This window comes from Microtus pennsylvanicus, chromosome Y (genome assembly GCF_037038515.1).
Source record: "Microtus pennsylvanicus isolate mMicPen1 chromosome Y, mMicPen1.hap1, whole genome shotgun sequence".
NCBI classification, from domain to species: Eukaryota; Metazoa; Chordata; class Mammalia; order Rodentia; family Cricetidae; genus Microtus; species Microtus pennsylvanicus.
The window spans coordinates 41,085,201-41,103,015 of NC_134602.1; positions in this window are offsets into that span (position 1 = coordinate 41,085,201).

Genomic DNA, 17,815 nt, shown 5'->3' on the forward strand with positions numbered 1-17,815 from the left:
ACAGTATAATTTCCTATAACTTTTTCATATATGCTTAATACTATTTATTCCTCCTCCGTCCCTCCTGTATCTCTCTCTCTCTCTCTCTCTCTCTCTCTCTCTCTCTCTCTCTCTCTCTCTCTCTCTCTCTCTCTCTCTCTTAATCTGCATTGTCCTTCCTCTCCCTTCCCAATTCAACCCCCTACCTCCAGTTTTGTCCTACTGTTCCTTTTTTTATCTTTACCTCATGATCACTTTTTTGCTTTCCTGGCATCAATGCTTACACTATGCTATGCAATTGCATCTAAAGGTTCAGGGGTAGAAGCTTCCAGTGAGAATGCAGTGCTTGTCTTTCTGGGTCTGGGTTACCTCACTGAATATGATTTTTTTCTAGATCCATCTATTTACCTTCAAAGTTTTTGTTTACATTTTCTTTACAATTGAATAGTTTTCCATAGTGTATATGGACCACATTTTATTATCCATCTATCAGTTGAAGGACATTTAAGTTGCTTCCATTTCTAGCTATTGTGAAGAGTGCAGCAGTGAACATGGCTGGGCAAGGATCTGTGAAGTAGGATGGCAAGTCCTTTGGGCTTATGCCAAGGAGTAAGTATGGCTAGATTCTTGTATGTATTTACTCTTAGTGTTTTGAGACTTCTCCCCACTGATTTTCAGAGTGGCTGCGCCAGTTTGCAATGACAATAGTAAATGAGTGCTCCCCTTTCCCCACACCTCCTTGGCATTTGTTGTCAGTTGTTTTCTTGAGCTTACCCATTCTGACTTGGGATAAAATGAAATCCCAAAGTTGTTTTAACTCGCATTTCCCTACTTATGATGTTGCTGAAATAGTTTGTAAGCCACTTTTATTTCTTCTTTTGAGGACTCTGTTCAGATACATAGCCTATTATTTTATTACATAACTTGTTATCTTGACTGTTTTCCAGTTCTTTATATAGTCTAGATATTGATTCTCTGTCCAATGTATAGCCAGCAAAGATTACTTCCCACACCAAGGGCTTCCTTTTCACTATATTGATTTTTTACTTTGCTGTTTAGAAGTGTTTTTGTTTTAGGAGTTCCTACTTGTCAATTGCTGGTCTTAATTCCTGGGCATATGGAATCCTATTTAGCATCCTTTGCAGGGTGCTGCCTGTATTTTCTATTTTTTTAATTTATTTATTTTCTATTGAAAACTTCCACCCCCTCTTCTCCTCACATTTCCTCCACACCCCCACCCATCCCTCTCCGTTCCAAGGAGCAGTCACGGTTCCCTACCCTATGGGGAGTCCAAGGTCCTCACCCCTCCACCCAGGTCCAGGAAGGTGAGCATCCAAAAAGATTAGGCTCCCACAAAGCCCGTCCATGCGGTAGACTCAAAACCTAGCGCCATTGTCCTTGACTTCTTTGTCAGCGTCCACCATCAGCCACATTCAGTGAGTCCCGTTTGATCACATGCTCCATCAGTTCCAGTCCAACTGGCCTTGGTGAGCTCCCATTAGATCAGTCCCGCCATCTCAGTGGGTGGGCGCACCCCTCGCGGTCCTGTCTTCCTTGCTCAAGTTCTCCCTCCTTCTACTCTTCATATGGACGTTGGGAGCTCAGTCCAGTGCTCCAATGTGGGTTTCTGTCTCTATCCCCATCTGTCGCTGGATGAAGGTTCTGTGGTGATATGCAAGATATTCATCAGTGTGGCCAGTTGAGGCACCCTCTCCTCTGCTGCCCAAGGAACAAGCTGGGGACATCTCCTTGGACACGTGGGAACCCCTCCAGAATCAAGTCTCTTGCCAACCTTAAAATGGCTCCCTTAATTAAGATATCTACTTCCCTGCTCCCTCATCCACCCCTCCTCCTTCCCAACCATCCCATTCTCTCAAGCTCTCCTCATCATCCCCTTCTCCCTTCTCTCTCCCCATCTCCCCTTATCCCCACCCCACCCCCACCCCCGTGCTCCCAACCCCTGTCCCGCAATCTTGTCCACTTCTATTATCCAGGAGGACAACTATATGTTATTCTTTGGATGTACCTTCTTATTTACCTTCTCTAGAATCACGAATTATAGGCTCAGTGATGCTGCCTGTATTTTCATCTGTCAGGTTTTGTGTTTCAGGTTTCCCATTGAGGTCTTTGATCTACCTTGGAGCTAATTTTGTGAACGGTGATGGATATTATCCTAATTCCATTATTATACAAGTACACATTCAGTTTTCCTAATACTATTTGTCAAATTATTCCATTTTGTAGCTAATATGATAACATACGACATTGCAAAATTCCACCAGAATTTTTTTTTTAGGATTGATCAACAATTTCATCACAGCACCAGATTACAAAATCTATTTATAAAAATTAGTGGCATTTCTTTATATTAACAACAAACAGGTTGTGCAAGAGATCATGGAGACACATTCACAATAGCCTCAAAAATGTCTAGGAATAAACTGAACCAAGGGGCTGAAAGTACTACAATGAAAAATTTAAATCTCTGAAGCAAGAGATAGCAGGAGACACTAGAGATGGGAAGACCTCCATATTCGAGGGGTAGTAGAATTTTTGTGGTAAAATTGTCCATTCTACCAAAAGCAGTTTACGGGTTTCAATGCCATCCCAATCAAAATCCCCTTGTTTACATTCAATCTGAATAGAGATGTTTTTCTCAATTAAGATTCCTTTGCCCCAGTATATCTAGGTTTCTGTTAACAAAAAACCAAACAGCATACCAGGTTCTTGAATCCCATGACAAAGAAGTAAACTTGGAACCCATGTTTACAAATAGTAATCAGAACATTTATCCAGACAGCAAAATCATTTCCAAGAATGGTGGCAGGCTAGCAAGCTGAGGGTACAGCTCCCAAAGCCCTGTAGCACTTCTGAAAAGTACCACCGTGTTGTAATATAATATTTAGGACAACCTGAATTTATGTTCCCAAGCCATAGTCATTCATGTTTGACTTCAAAATAAATTATCTTACATCCCCTAGGAAGCATGATCTGTGTTTTGTGTTGAAAATAACTTCATGTAAGTTCTCTCTTTGGATTTGCACAGTCACCATATGAGAGTCCTTTCTCTCTGAAGGCAATATCCACCTTAAATCTTTGAAAGTTCAAAGGGCCAAAAGAAAAAAAAAAAACAACTAACTGAATATCATAAGTGTTACCAGAAATCTTATGGAGTTCTATTAAAGTAACCATATGATACTGAGATAACTACAATCTCTTTCTAGCATTTTTAGCCTTGTTGATTTTAAAAAAAAAAGCATTTAAGAATAGATGTGAAAGGAAGTTTGAGGACAAACAAGAAACCCCAGGGTTCACAAGCTGTAGATCTTGGCAGTTGCCAGAGGAGGAAAAGATAAATTAAAGGCCATGCCATTTAATTTAAGCCAGCATGAAAGTCAGCCACATGGCAGACAATCATCAGGAGAAGAATTAGAGAGAGACTGGGGGACAAAAGCCTAAAGTACCAGAAAACACAAACTTAGGCTTTTCTTTGAACTCAAACCAAAAAGACAGGTAGGGAGAAAAGCAAAGATTCTGAGTGCCGGACAGTGAAAATTCTGGGAAGGATAATACATTATATCATTAAAGGGACAATTATTCTGCATATCTCTTTAGCACAGCTTAAGGTAAACTTGCTTTCCTAAGGAGTGATGTATGGGCCTAGGATTTGGCTGAAGCTCAGGCAGTATTGATCAGAATACCAAGGGGCAAGTATGTGACCATGCAAAGCCTAGAGATAAAAAAAAGGTTGGAAAGATTAGTTCATAGCCCTGGTTTTCTAAGCAAGGCTAGATCTTGCAGGTTAGGAAAAGGCTTAGATTGTTGAAGTTAGGGCTTTTCACTATATTAGAATCTGGAAGAGGATATGTGAAGTCAGGGCACCAAGAAGAATGGCAGAAATGATGCAAAACGGCCATGAATGAGGTTATGCGGAGGGTCATTCTGACTGAATCCCACAGCTTATCTGACACACATGTGGTCATGGTCAGACGAGGTGGGTGTTAACAATCATCTCTTTTCCCCAAACTCTTCTGTGCCTAACCAAGATAGAAGAAATTCCTAAGCCCTCATCTCCTCACAAACACCAACAGTATGAGAGATCAAGTCAGCACCTCCTCTCCACACACTACTAGTCTTGCAGAAATGCATGGCAGCAAGAATTACATAAATGAACTCCAACACAGAAGTTAAAGAACAACCACAATCTTCATTAAATAATTCAAGGAAAACACAAAGATACAGCTCAATAAAATTAAGGAGACTAAACACCTAACTGTTGCCTAAGAAAACACAAACATAACACAGTTGTGGATGAAAGGATAATCCAAGACTAGAGAACAGAATCCAGTCAGTATGTAGAAGCATAAAGACTCAAGCTGAAATAAAGATGGAATTGAAAAACCCAATAAGTGATCTAGAAAATTCAAAGAAAAGCTTTACAAGTATATTGAATCAGCAGATATAGAATATAAGGACTCAAAGATAGAGGGTCTAAAACAAATAAGCAAATAATATGAAAAAGAAGTACAAAAATTCCATTTATAAGCTCCCCACCCTTTAAGCCTTCAGAATCCTAATTACCTCTGAAGGATCTACAATTTATTTATTTGTTTGTTACTTCATTTATTTTATTATTTATACAGGATTTCATTATGAAGCTTCAGTGGCCTAGACCTCACTAAGTAAACCAAGCTCACTGCCTTGAGTGAATGAACTTCTCTTATCTTTGACTCAGGAGTGCTGGGGGATTAGAGGTGAGCTTACCACACACTTGGAGGTCCCTTATAATGCCATCTCATCAGTGAGTTGGGCACAACTCTGAACTTTAAAAACACCAATACACTATAACAATCCTTTACATGGAACAAAAACTATCTCAGCTCCTAGCATTCTGGATTCTGAGGCTGAGGGTATGTGGAGGGGATTGGTGACTAAGGAGACACAGACACTTGAGGAAGGCCCACAATACCAAGGAGCAGTGGCAACAGAGAACCTGCCTGAGGCAGACAGCTAGAGGGAACAGCATGTGACAATACTCCTCTGTGACTGAGAAGCAAGTGCTGGGGGACGGGTGTCTCTTCAGATACTGTGGGCAGCAGATCACACACCCAAGCTCCTTCTGGCTTCAGTGGCTCCCCCATTCTTACTGGGGCAGGCTTGCTGTTGATCCCTGACACAGTATAAGGAGAGGGTATTGGTCGCAGAGGCAGATGGAACCCGGTTGCGGAGGCAGACCGAGGACGCCCCCCGAAGCCAGTAGGGACCAGCTGGGACCCGAGCGGCAGCAGAGGACACAGGACGCAGGTGGCCGGAACTGTCATGGCAGCAGATACAGGCTGCAGGGACCGCACACCGAGACCGGATCACCCCACTACAATTAAATCAAAAAGGTAGTCATTTGGTTGGCAAAGTCCCTGGAAAAGGAGGTGCCAGGGCCTGTTACTGAAGACCCTTCTGAGGGGTGAGAGGGAACTTGCCCCCACCCCACCCCCCACAGGAACCAGGAAACAGAGCAAGGGCATTTTGTAAGAGGAGCTCCTGGCCAGCAGAGAAACCTGAACCAGTTATAAAAGGCTCATTAGATAGCATCCATAGGAGGAGATGGGCAGTGCCAAGGCAAGAATTCACACAATAAACCGAAAAACAGCATAAAAACACCAGAACCCAACGATCTTACAACAGAATGTCTTCAACACCCTAATAGAGAAGAAGTGGAAAAAATTGACTTTATGAATGTAATAGAGTCCCTTAAACAACATGTGAAAAATGCCCTTATAGAAATGGATGAAGAAGTATAACCAAAAGTTTGATGAAATGAGTAAATATGTACATAATACCCTGGGAAACCAAAAAGAATGATCAAACAGGTAATGAAACAGTTCAAGAAATGAAAACTGTAATGGAAGCAAGGAAGAAAACACAAACGGAGGACTGCTGGATATGGAAAATCTAGGTCAACGAGCAGAGCCTACAGAAACAAGCATAATCAATAGAATACAAGAAATAGAAGAAAGAATCTCAGATTCTGAGGACAAAATAGAGAAAATAGATTCGACGGTCAAAGAAAACTGCAAAGCCAACAAATTCTCATCACAAAACATTCAGGAATTATGGGACACAATAAAAAGACCAAACCTAAGAATAATAGGAATAGAAGAAGGAGAAGAGTCACAGCTCAAAAGGGCCAAAAATTATTTTTAACAAAATTATGAAAGAAAACTTTCCCAACGTACAGAAAGATATTCCTTTGAATATTCAAAAAGCATACAGAACACCAAACAGATTGGATCAAAGAAAAACATCCCCTCGCCATATAATAATCAAAACACAAAATATACAGATTAAAGAGAGAATATTAAGAGCTGCAAAGGAAAAAGGCCAAGTAACTTATAAAGGTAAACCGATCAGACTTACACCTGATTTCTCTATGGAAACAATGAAAGCCAGAAGGTCCTGGATAGAAGTACTGCAAAAGCTAAGAGACCATGGATGCAAGCCCAGAGTACTATACCCAGCCAAGCTTTCATTCACTATAAATGGAGAAAAAAAGACATTCCAGGATAAGAACAAATTTAAGCAATACATAGCCACAAATGCAGCCATACAGAAAGTAATAGAAGGAAAATCGCAACCCAAGGAATCCAACATTGCCAACACTGCCTACAATTACTGAGGCATTAGCGACCCTTCACCAGCACAACTCAAAGAAGGGAGACACACAAATTCTACTTCCAAAAACAATAAGAATATCCGGAGTAAACAACCACAGGTCATTAATATCACTTAATATTAATGGTCTCAATTCACCTATAAAAGGCAAAGGCTAAGAGATTGGATAAAAAAACAGGATCCAACATTCTGTTGTTTGCAAGAAACACATCTCAACCATGTGGGGAGCCGTTCCCACATACTCCATTGCAAGATGGCGCTGACCATCAGCCCCACCAAGCCAGTGCGCATGTGCATGGTAAATGACAGTTTACCTTGTCAAGCCAGGGCGCATGCAAATCGTAACTTTCCATCCCTTGCTCTTTGCCTCTCCCAAGGCATCATAGGGTTTGACAGGCTGCAGCCAGTCAGAGTTTGACACGTCCAAGGCGAGGACTGTTAAGCTATATAAGGGCAGGGTTTTCGACCCTTGAAGTCTTCGCTCTATAAGTTTATGCTCTCCCTCTCAAGATGCATAAAGCTTTTCTGCAGAAGGATCCTGAATATGCCGCGTCATTCTTGCTGGCGAGAGAGTAGCGCGGGACATCTGGGGCCGAAATCCCAGGGATCTTAACATCATCAGCTCTGCCAGAGACCCCTTTGACTCAAGGAGGATTCAGAACCGCAGGTGAGTACGTTCAGAGAGGCATGTCTTTTTTGGATTTCAGATTGGACCTTTCATCGCCCTGAAGAGTAGCGTGGAGGCCTTAGTGATCTTCTGAGAGCGCTTTTGATCATCGTTTTGGGACCACCGTTATAACTGTTAGGTACGGTAAGTCCAACGTAGATAAGCGGCAGTACCTTACTGTGCGCTTCAGTCTCTTGTAGATAAAAGAGGCACGTGCAGATACTTTTGTTTTTGGATACTTTCATTTTCGCCGCACTTGTAAGATGGACGTAGATAAGCCGCGGGTGCCTGCTTGTCATCATGGGCTCTTTGCAGTCCGTTATCACAGCACTAGAGCAGGTGTTATAACAAAGATACATAAAAATTGCCCATCGGACACTGAAAAACTTCTTAAAAGAGATTGATCGAGGGGTTCCCTGGTATGTTTGCTCCGCATCATTGACTCTTGCCTCGTGAAACAAACTAGGTAAAGACCTCGATAAAAAACTAATTGAGGGAGACTTAAGGCAAGGAACAAAGGCCAATTGGAAGTTGGTTAAACACTCTCTGGAGGATGTGCCACGTCGTTCTTGCTGGCGAGACGGTAGCACGGGACACAACCACAAAGACAGACATCTACTCAGAGTAAAATATTGGATAAAGGTCTTTAAAGCAAATGGTACTAAGAAAAAAGCTGGTGTGGCCATATTAATTTCTAACAAAACTGACTTCAAACTAAAATCAATCAGAAGAGATCAAGATGGAGACTTTATACTCATAACAGGAACAATTCGTCAGGATGACGTCTCAATCCTGAATATCTACACCTCTAATATAAAGGCTCCCACATATGTAAAAGAAATATTACTAAAACTCAAGCAGACATCAAACTATACACAGTAGTAGCGGGAGACTTCAATACACCTCTCTCAGCAATGGACAGGTCAATCAGACAGAAACCTAGTAGAGAATTAAGAGAATTACTGGAGGTAATGAAGCAAATGGACTTAACAGACATCTATAGAACATTCCACCCAAATAGGAAAGAATATACCTTCTTCTCTGCAGCTCAAGGAAAGTTCTCAAAAATAGACCACATACACTGAAACAAAGGAAACCTCCACAGATACAAAAAAATATCAGTGTCCACCTGTGACCTATCAGATCACCACGGATTAAAGTTAGAAGGCAACAACCACGCTTGTTACGGGAGGTCCTCCCACTCCTCCAGCCTATCACTGCTGAGATACCAGTCCATTGGGGCGTGGTCTCTCTCCCTTTAAAAAAGCAGCCACTTCCCTCTCCTCGCACTCTTCACTTCCTGCTCTGCCAGCTACTAGACTTCCTTCCTGGTTGTGCAGAGGGCTGACGGTGATCTGTAAGTTTTTTCCCCTTTAAATAAATACCACCCTATTAATCATAATTCCAAACTGGTGTGGCATTGTTTATGACTTACGTCTCCACACGCTACCCCCAGAAAACCGACAAACTCATGGAAACTGAACAGTCAACTTCTGAACCACATCAGGGTCAAGTAAGAAATTAAGAAAGAAATTAAAGTCTTCCTTGAATTTAATGAAAATAAAGGGACAACATATTCAAACCTATGGGACACCATGAAAGCAGTCCTGAGAGGACAGTTCATAGCACTAAGTGCCACTTAAAGAAAATGGAGAAAGCATATATTGGAGACTTAACAGCACGCCTGAAAGCTTTAGAAAAAAAAGAAGCAGACGTGCCCAGGAGGAGTAGAAGACTGGAAATAATCAAACTGAAGGCTGAAATCAACAAAATAGAAACACAGAAAACAATCCAAAGAATCAATGAAACAAAAAGTTGGTTCCTGGAGAAAATCAACAAGATTGACATACACGTATCCAAACTAATTACGTCAGAGAGAGAACACGCAAATAAATAAGATCAGAAATGAAAAGGGGGACATAACCACAGACACAGAGAAAATTCAGAGACTCATTACATCTTACTACAAAAGCCTGTATGCCACAAAACTAGAAAATACAAAAGAAATGGACATTGTTTTAGATAAGTACCATATACCAAAGCTAAACCAAGACCAGGTGAACGATCTAAATAGACCGGTTAGTCGCAAAGAACTAGAAACTTATTAAAAATCTTCCCTCCTAAAAGAGCCTAGGACCAGACGGTTTCAATGCGGGATTCTACCGGAACTTCCAAGAAGACCTAATGCCTATACTCCTTAATGTATTTCAAAATATAGAAACAGAAGAGGCATTGCCTAATTCCTTTTATGAAGCTACAGCTACCCTGATATCAAAAACACAAAGACCCAACCAAGAAAGAGAATTACAGGCCTATCTCACTCATGAATATTGACGCAAAAATTCTCAATAAAATACTGGCAAACCGAATCCAAGAACACATTAGAAGAATTATCCATCATGATCAAGTAGGCTTCATCCCAGAGATGCAGGGCTGGTTCAACATACGCAAATCTATTAATGTAATCCATCATATAAATAAACTGAAAGAAAAACCCATATGATCCTTTCATTAGACGCTGAAAAAGCATTTGACAAAATTCAACACCCCTTTATGATAAAAGTTTGGAGATATTAGGGATACAAAGGTCATACCTAAACATAATAAAAGCTATATACAGCAAGCTGACAGCTAACATCAAATTAAATGGAGAAAAACTCAAAGCCATCCCACTAAACTCAGGAACACGACAAGGCTGTCCACTCCCTCCATACCTCTTCAATATAGTGCTTGAAGTTCTAGCAATAGCAATAAGACAACATAAAGGGATGAAGGGGATTCGTAACGGAAAAGAAGAAGTTAAGCTTTCGCCATTTGCAGATGATATGATAGTATACATAAGCGACCCCAAAAACTCTACCAAAGAAGTCCTACAGCTGATAAACACCTTTAGTATTGTGGCTGGATACAAGATCAACTCCAAAAAATCAGTGGCCTTCCTATACACTAAGGATAAGGAAACAGAGACGGAAGTAAGAGAAGCATCACTTTTCACGATAGCCACAAATAGCATAAAATATCTTGGGGTAACTCTGACCAAGGAAGTGAAAGATCTATATGACAAGAACTTTAAGTCTTTGAAGAAAGAAATTGAAGAGGACACCAGAAAATGGAAGGATCTCCCCAGCTCTTGGATTGGGAAGATCAACATAGTAAAAATGGCAATATTACCAAAAGCAATCTATAGATTCTATGCCATCCCCGTCAAAATCCCATCAAAATTCTTTTCAGAACTGGAGAAGACAATAATCACCTTTATATGGAAAAACAAAAAACCCAGGATAGCCAAAACAATCTTATACAACAAAGGATTGTCTGGAGGCATTAGCATCCCTGACTTCAAACTCTACTACAGAGCTACAGTATTGAAAACAGCTTGGTATTAGCATAAAAACAGAGAAGTTGACCAATGGAATCAAATAGAAGAGCCTGACATTAACCCACAAACCTATGAACACCTGATTTTCGATAAAGGAGCTAAAAGTATACAATGAAAAAAAGATCATCTTCAACAAATTGTGCTGGCAAAACTGGATGTCAACCTGTAGAAGAATGAAAATAGATCCATATCTATCACCATGCACAAAACTCAAGTTAAATTGGATTAAAGACCTCAATATCAGCTGTTAATGACTGGTGTGCACAGACCAGTCAAATCTTCAGTAGACTGCAAGTACTGCTGTACACACCCCGGGAGGATTCCAGGTTCTGGAGCATTGGCCATGCCTTTCGCACCTTAGGAACCCAGTGATTGGATTTGTAGGTAGTCTTTTTTCCTGCCAGTCAGTTCCCAAATAACCACACAGAGACTTATTATTAATTATAAATGCATGGCCAATAGCTCAGTTCCTTGCTAACTCTTACATTTTAAATTAACCTATATTTATCATCTAGGCTCTTCCACATGTCTCAGCACCTTTTCTCAGTTTAGTAATTTGATTTTCTGCTTCCTCTGCATCTCCTCCTGAATTACAAGACTACTCTTCTTCTTCTTCACCCTCTTTTATTGTCTACCAGTCCTGCCTAACCTCTCCCTGTCCAGCTACTGGTTGGTCAGCTTTTTTATTGCACCAATTATAGTGACATATATTTACACCGTGTAAATGAGTATTCTACATTTGCCCTTTATTATCTAATTAAAAGGAAGGTTTTAACTTTACCGTAGTAAAATTATATGCAACAAAACCAATTATCAAGTAAGAATTACAATTACAGTACCTAGTCCTTTTGTATTAGGCAAATTTGGAGAAAATATTATTTATCTTATTTCTGTGAGTCTAAAGTTTTTTAACCTAATATAAACCTTTCTCCTATAACTACAGAAAACTTTAAGTCTAATTATTTCATCTTTAATTCCCTCAAAGACACCATTAGTGTATGATGTTACCTAACAGGGAGATCTGGATACCAGGACAGTCACCCAAATTTCTTCTGTAATGTTGGGGCATCCAACTTTGGAATTCAGGCCTAGTATACCTGACAGACATTTTTGATAGAAAACCAACAACAGGACAAAGTACAGATAACACCAATGTCCAAGTTAGTGAATCAATGAGATTTATTGCAGTTTCTTACAGAAATACTAGTGAGGGGACGCTTACCAGAGCAGAAATGACTCAAAGACACAGCTATATCCACATAGCCTATTCCACCATGAGTGACTGACTGCTTACAAAAGTGCTGGGATATCTGGAGCACACTGCACAGCTTGCCAGAAGCTCAAAGGCATAGAAAGTGTTCTTTCCAAGGGACTCAGTTGGTCTCAAGCTCTACCAACTAGTTTTGCTGATCTCTGGTTTTTCCAGGCATCTGGCCTTATCTCTGAGTCTTTTTGCCTAAAAGTAGGCTTTTCTGAGAGTAACTCACAGAATTCTTTGGTGTTTCCTCTTGGGAGAGAGCGGCCTAGTGGATCTGGTCAGCTTCAGGGACTTAAATTATTTGGCATTATTTACTTATGATTTAAGAAGGTCCTCTGCAGGATTAAATGTTTCAATCCCTGTGGACCTGCTACACAAAAAGATCCGAGTTGTATTTGGATTAAGGCATGAACCAAACAAAGATCAAGACTATACAAAAGAAAGGAAATTTCTTTAGTGATTCTATGGTTTGTGACTTGGGAGACTGGCTGGAAAACTATCTGGGAAAGTTTTTTAAATCTCAGGCACAAGAGGGAAATGGAAATTTGGAGCAGGTTGTGGATCAGGAGTGAGGTTGTGGAAGAGCTGATGAGCTTCCATTAGCTCAAGTACACTGTTTCAGTGAATGTCCCCATTATAGTCCTCACCTCTTTGCTCATATTCTCACTCCTCCCACTCTTCTATTGGGCTTTAGGACCCCAGCTCAGTGCTCCACTGTGGATATTTGCCTCTGTTATCATCAGTTGCTGAATGAAGATTCTTTAGTGACATTTAAGACATTTAAGATATTCTACAATCTGACAAGGCCAGTTTGGGTACCCTCTCCACTATTGCTTAGGGTGCTCGCTGGGGTCATGCTTGTGGATTCCTGGGAATTTCTCTCATGTCAGGTTTTTTGCTTAACCCCATAATGGCTCCCTCAATCAGAATATCTCTTCCCTTGCTCTGATCTTTGTCCTTCCCCCATCTCGACCATTCCATTCCCTCAAGTTCTCCTCACCCCTCGCCTTCTCCCCTACTTTTCCCCTTCTGCTCTCATTTCTCTTTCCAACCCCATGCCCCAAATTGTGGCAGTCAATATTGTCTATTTTCCCTTTCCAGGTGAATCTGTATATTCTTTCCTTATGGTTGACGTTGTTACTTAGCTTCTCTAGGGTCATGGTCTATAGGCGTGTTACTCTTTGCTTTACAGAGAGTATCTTCTGGGTCTGGCTTACCTCACTCAGGATGTTTTTTTTCTAGTTCTGTCCATTTGCATGCAATTTTCGTTGTTTTTTCCTGCTGAGCAGTACTCAAGTATTGTACAAATATAGCACATTTCCTTTATCCATTTTTGTGTTGAGGGGCATATAAGTTGTTTCCAGATTCTCCCAATTACAAATAATGCTGCTATGATCATACTTGAACAAATATACTTGTAGTATGGTTGAATATCCTTTAGATATTGCTGAGTCCTGAGGTGGTGTGAGACAATTCTGTATTTTGTCAATTAAGTTTTAAATAAACACTGATTGACCATTAGCCAGTCTGGAAGTATAGGCAGGACAACCAGACAGGAAGTAGAGGTAGTTCAATACTAACAGGAGAATTCTGGGAAGGAGGAAGCCCTTTTCTCCCCAGTCCTGTCCAGACACCAAAGAAGCAAGATGTGATCCACCCTGCTGAAAAAGGTACTGAGCCATGTGGCTAACACATACTAGAATAATGGGTGAAGCAGTGTTTAATAAATACAGTTTCTGTGTTATTATTTCGGGGCTAAACTAGCCCAGTGGCCAGAACAAACAAGCAGACCCTCATGTTACAATGAGTAAGGTGATTCCCAATTAGCTGACTAGTTGCATACCAATTTGCATAGTGTTTGTACAAGTTTGCATTCCCACCTGCAATGCAGGACTGTTGCTCTTACTTCACATCCTCTCCAACACAAACTATCATTGGTGGTTTTGATCTTAACCATTCTGACTCGTGTAAGATGAAATCTCAGGGTTTTTTTGATTTGCGTTTCCATGATGGCTAAGGATGTTGAACATTTCTTTAGGTGTCTTTCAGCAAGTTAAAATTCTTCTGTTGAAAATTCTGTTTAGTTTTGTACCCCATATTTTCATTGGATTATGTGGAATTTTGATGTCTAATTACTTGAGTTCTTTATATATTTTGGAGATCAGTCCTCTGTCTGATGTGGGGTTGGTGAAGATATTTTCCCATTAAGTATTCTGCCTTTTTGTCTTATTGACTGTGTTCTTGGCTTTACACAGGCTTCTCAGTTGCAGGAGGTCCCATTTATTTATTGTTGTTCTCAGTTTCTGTGCTTCTGGGGTTATATTTAGGAAGTGGTCTCCTGTGCACATACATTGAAGGCTACATCCCCCTTTCTCTTTATGAGTTTCAGTTGGATTTATATTAGGTCTTTAATCTATTTGGATTTGAGTTTTGTGCATGGAGAAAGATATGGATCTATTTGCATTCTTCTACATGATGACATCAAGTTATGCCAGCACCATTTCTTGAATATGCTTTCTTTTTTCTATTGTATAATTTTAGCTTCTTTATAAAAAATCAGGTGTTCATAGGTGTGTGGATTAATAATTGGGTCTTCAGTTCCATTGGTCAACCTGTTTATTTCTATGCCAATATCAAGCTGCTTTCATTACTGTAACTCTAAAATAGAGTTTAATGTCAGAGATGGTGATAACTCTGGAAGTTCCTTTATTGTACAAGATTGTTTTGGCTATCCTTGTTTTTTTGTTTTTTCTTATGAAGTTGATAATTGTTTTTTCAAGATCTGTGAAGAACTGTGTTGGGATTTTGATGAGAACTGCATTGAATCTATAGATTGCTTTTGGTTGGATTGCCATTTTTATTATGTTGATTCTATGTATCCAAGAGCATGGGAGATCCTTCCATTTTCTGGTATCTTCTTCAATTTCTTCTTTGAAAACTTAAAATTTTTGTCAAATGGGACTTTCACTTCCGTGGTTAGTGTTGCCCTAAGATTTTTTATGTTATTTGTGGCTATTGTGAAAGGTGATGTTTCTCTGATTTCCCTCTCAGCTTCTTTATCATTTTTGTATAAGGGTGCTACTGGCTTTTTTTGTTTTGTTTTGCTTTTGTTTAGTTGATCTTGTATCTTTCAACATTACTGAAGGTATTTAATAGCTGTAGGTGTTCTCTGGCAGGATTTTTGGTCACTCTCATATCATCTGCAAATAGCAAATATTCAGCTTCTTCTTTTCCAATTTTTATCCCCTTGATCTCCTTTTGTTGTCTTATTACTCTAGCCAGAACTTCAAGAATTATGTTGAATAGATATGGAGACAGTGGACAGCCTTGTCTTGTGCCTGATTTTGGTGGGTTCACTTTGGGTTTCTTTGTTACAGAGTGTGTGGTCAATTTTAGAGAATATTTCATGAGGTGCCAAATAGAAGATATTTTTTGTGTGTGTGTTTGGGTGAAATGTTCTGTAGATTTCTGTTAAGTGCGTTTGAGGCTTCCTTGGGTTGTGGTTTTCATTCTACTACTTTCTGTAAGGCTGGGTTTGTGGCTACATATTGTTTAAATCTTTTTTTGCCCCAGAATATCTTGTTTTCTCCATCAATGATGAAAGAAACCTTCACTGGGTCTAGTAGTCAGTGCTTGCATTCATGGTCTCTTATTTTCTGTAGCACTTCTGGCTTTCATGGTTTCCAATGAGAAGTCAGGTGTAATTCTGTTAAGTCTGCCTTTATATGTTACTTGGACTTTTTCCTTTGCAGCTCTTAATATTCTTTCTTTATTCTGTATGTTTCACATTTTGATTATTATATCTTGAGGGGACATTTTTTTTGTCCAGTCTATTTGGTGATCTGTAAGCTTCTTGTACCTTTATAGGATATCCTACTTTAGGTTGGGAAAGTTTTCTTCTATGATTTTGTTGAATATATATTCTGTACCTTTGAGCTGTAGTTCTTTTTCTATCCATATTGTTCTTTGGGTTTTTTTTTTTTCATGATGTCCAGGATTTCGTGGGTGTTTTGTCTTAAGAATTTGTTGGATTTAATGTTTTCTTTGACTAATGAATCTATTTCTTCTATAGTATCTTCAGTGCTTGAGATTCTCTTTTCCATCTCTTGTATTCTTTTGGTTATGATTGCCTCTGTAGATCTCATTCCTTTACCCAGATTTTCCATTTCCAGAATTCCCTTGGTTTGTGAATTCTTTATTTTCCCTCTTTTCAGACTTTACGTCTTGCACATTTTGAACTGTTTGCTTTACATGTTTGATTGCTCTTTCTTGAGTTTCTTTAAGTGATTTGTTGATTTCTTCCAATTTTTGATTTGTCTATTCCTCCATTTCTTTAAGGAAATTTTTCTTTTCGTCTTGATGGTCTCCATCATCCTCATAAAGTTACATTTAAAATCATTTACTTCTGCTTCTTATGGGCTAAGATGATCAAGTCTTCCTGTTGAATGATGACTGATTTCTGTTACCATGTTGCTTTTTAGGTTGTTGGATGAATTCTTGCATTGGCACCTACCCATCTCTTCCTTCATTGATTCTGTCAGTGTCTTTGTCTCTTGGTCCAATCCTTGAAGTTGCTGTATGAGTCTTTGGGAACTGTTCTTGGTCTGCCCAGTGCTATTGTTGTCTTTGTCTCAAAGAGCTTCTGAGGTCTCTCTTGACCAGCTAGCTCTCTTGGTCCACTTCTTTTGTTCTGCTTTCTTGGTCTGCTCTCTTGGTCCTCTCTGTGTAGTCACAGCCTTTGCTTCAGAGATCCTCTGAGGCAGTGGGGGATAGGAGGGTTTGGGGGCAAAATGTGACTTCTAGCTTGCAGGGTCCAATGAATGGGATGGGGTATTGGAGCAGCCTACCTGTAGGAGGCCAGCTGACTGAATAGAGAAGTTGAGACAGGTGGAGGAAGGGCCTTGGGTTTTGCCCTAGTATGGAGGGCCTGAAGAGTGGGGTGCCTTGCTGAGTGGGTGATCTCTTACCCCTTGGTTGTCTCTGGGTGGTTCCAGCCTGTGATTCAGCATCCCTTTGAGGTCAGGCAGGGAACATGGGGTTTTGAAGACAGAGTGGGACCTGAAGCTTGCAGGGTCCAAATGATGGGATAAGTGTGTTGGAACAGCCTATCTGCAGGAGGCATGCATACTGGCTGGCTAGAGAAGCTGATACAGGTGGAGGAGAGGCCCTAGGATTTGCTCTGCTATGGAGGACATAGAGAGTGGAGTGCCCCACCAAGTTGGTTGGTGGTAACCAAATTCTTGGTCCTCTCTGTGCAGTTGCAGCCTGTGTTTCAGAATTCCTCTGTGGTTGCAGGGGATAGGAGGGTTTGGGGGCAAAGTGTGACTTGTAACTTACAGGGTCTGATCAATAGGATGGGGAATGCGAACAGCTTATCTGCAGGAAGCTTGCCTGCTGACTGGCTAGAGAAGATGACACAGGTGGGTGCGGGGTCCTTGGTTTTTGCCTTCCTATGAGGGACTAGAAAGTGGGGTGCCCACCTGGATGAGTGATCACTCACCTTTTGGTCCTCCTATGTGTTGTTTTCATTGGTTGATGAATAAAATTGTTTGGGCCAATGGCTTAGCAAACCAAGGTCAGGCAGGAAACCTGAACAGATAGAGAGAAAGAGTAGGCAGAGTCAGGAAGATGCCATTTAGCTGCTGAAGTAGAAGGATGCCTGAGAGAACCTTACTGGTAGTCCCCAGGCTCGTGGTGACACATAGATTAACAGAAATGGTTTAAGACACAAGAGTTAGCTAGAAATATGCATGATCCAGTGGCCAAATGTTGTTGTAATTAATAGTTTGTGTGTGCACATTCAGGTCTGGGCTGCCAGGAAACAAATGAACAATCTCCATTTACACACATGCAGACTAAACGA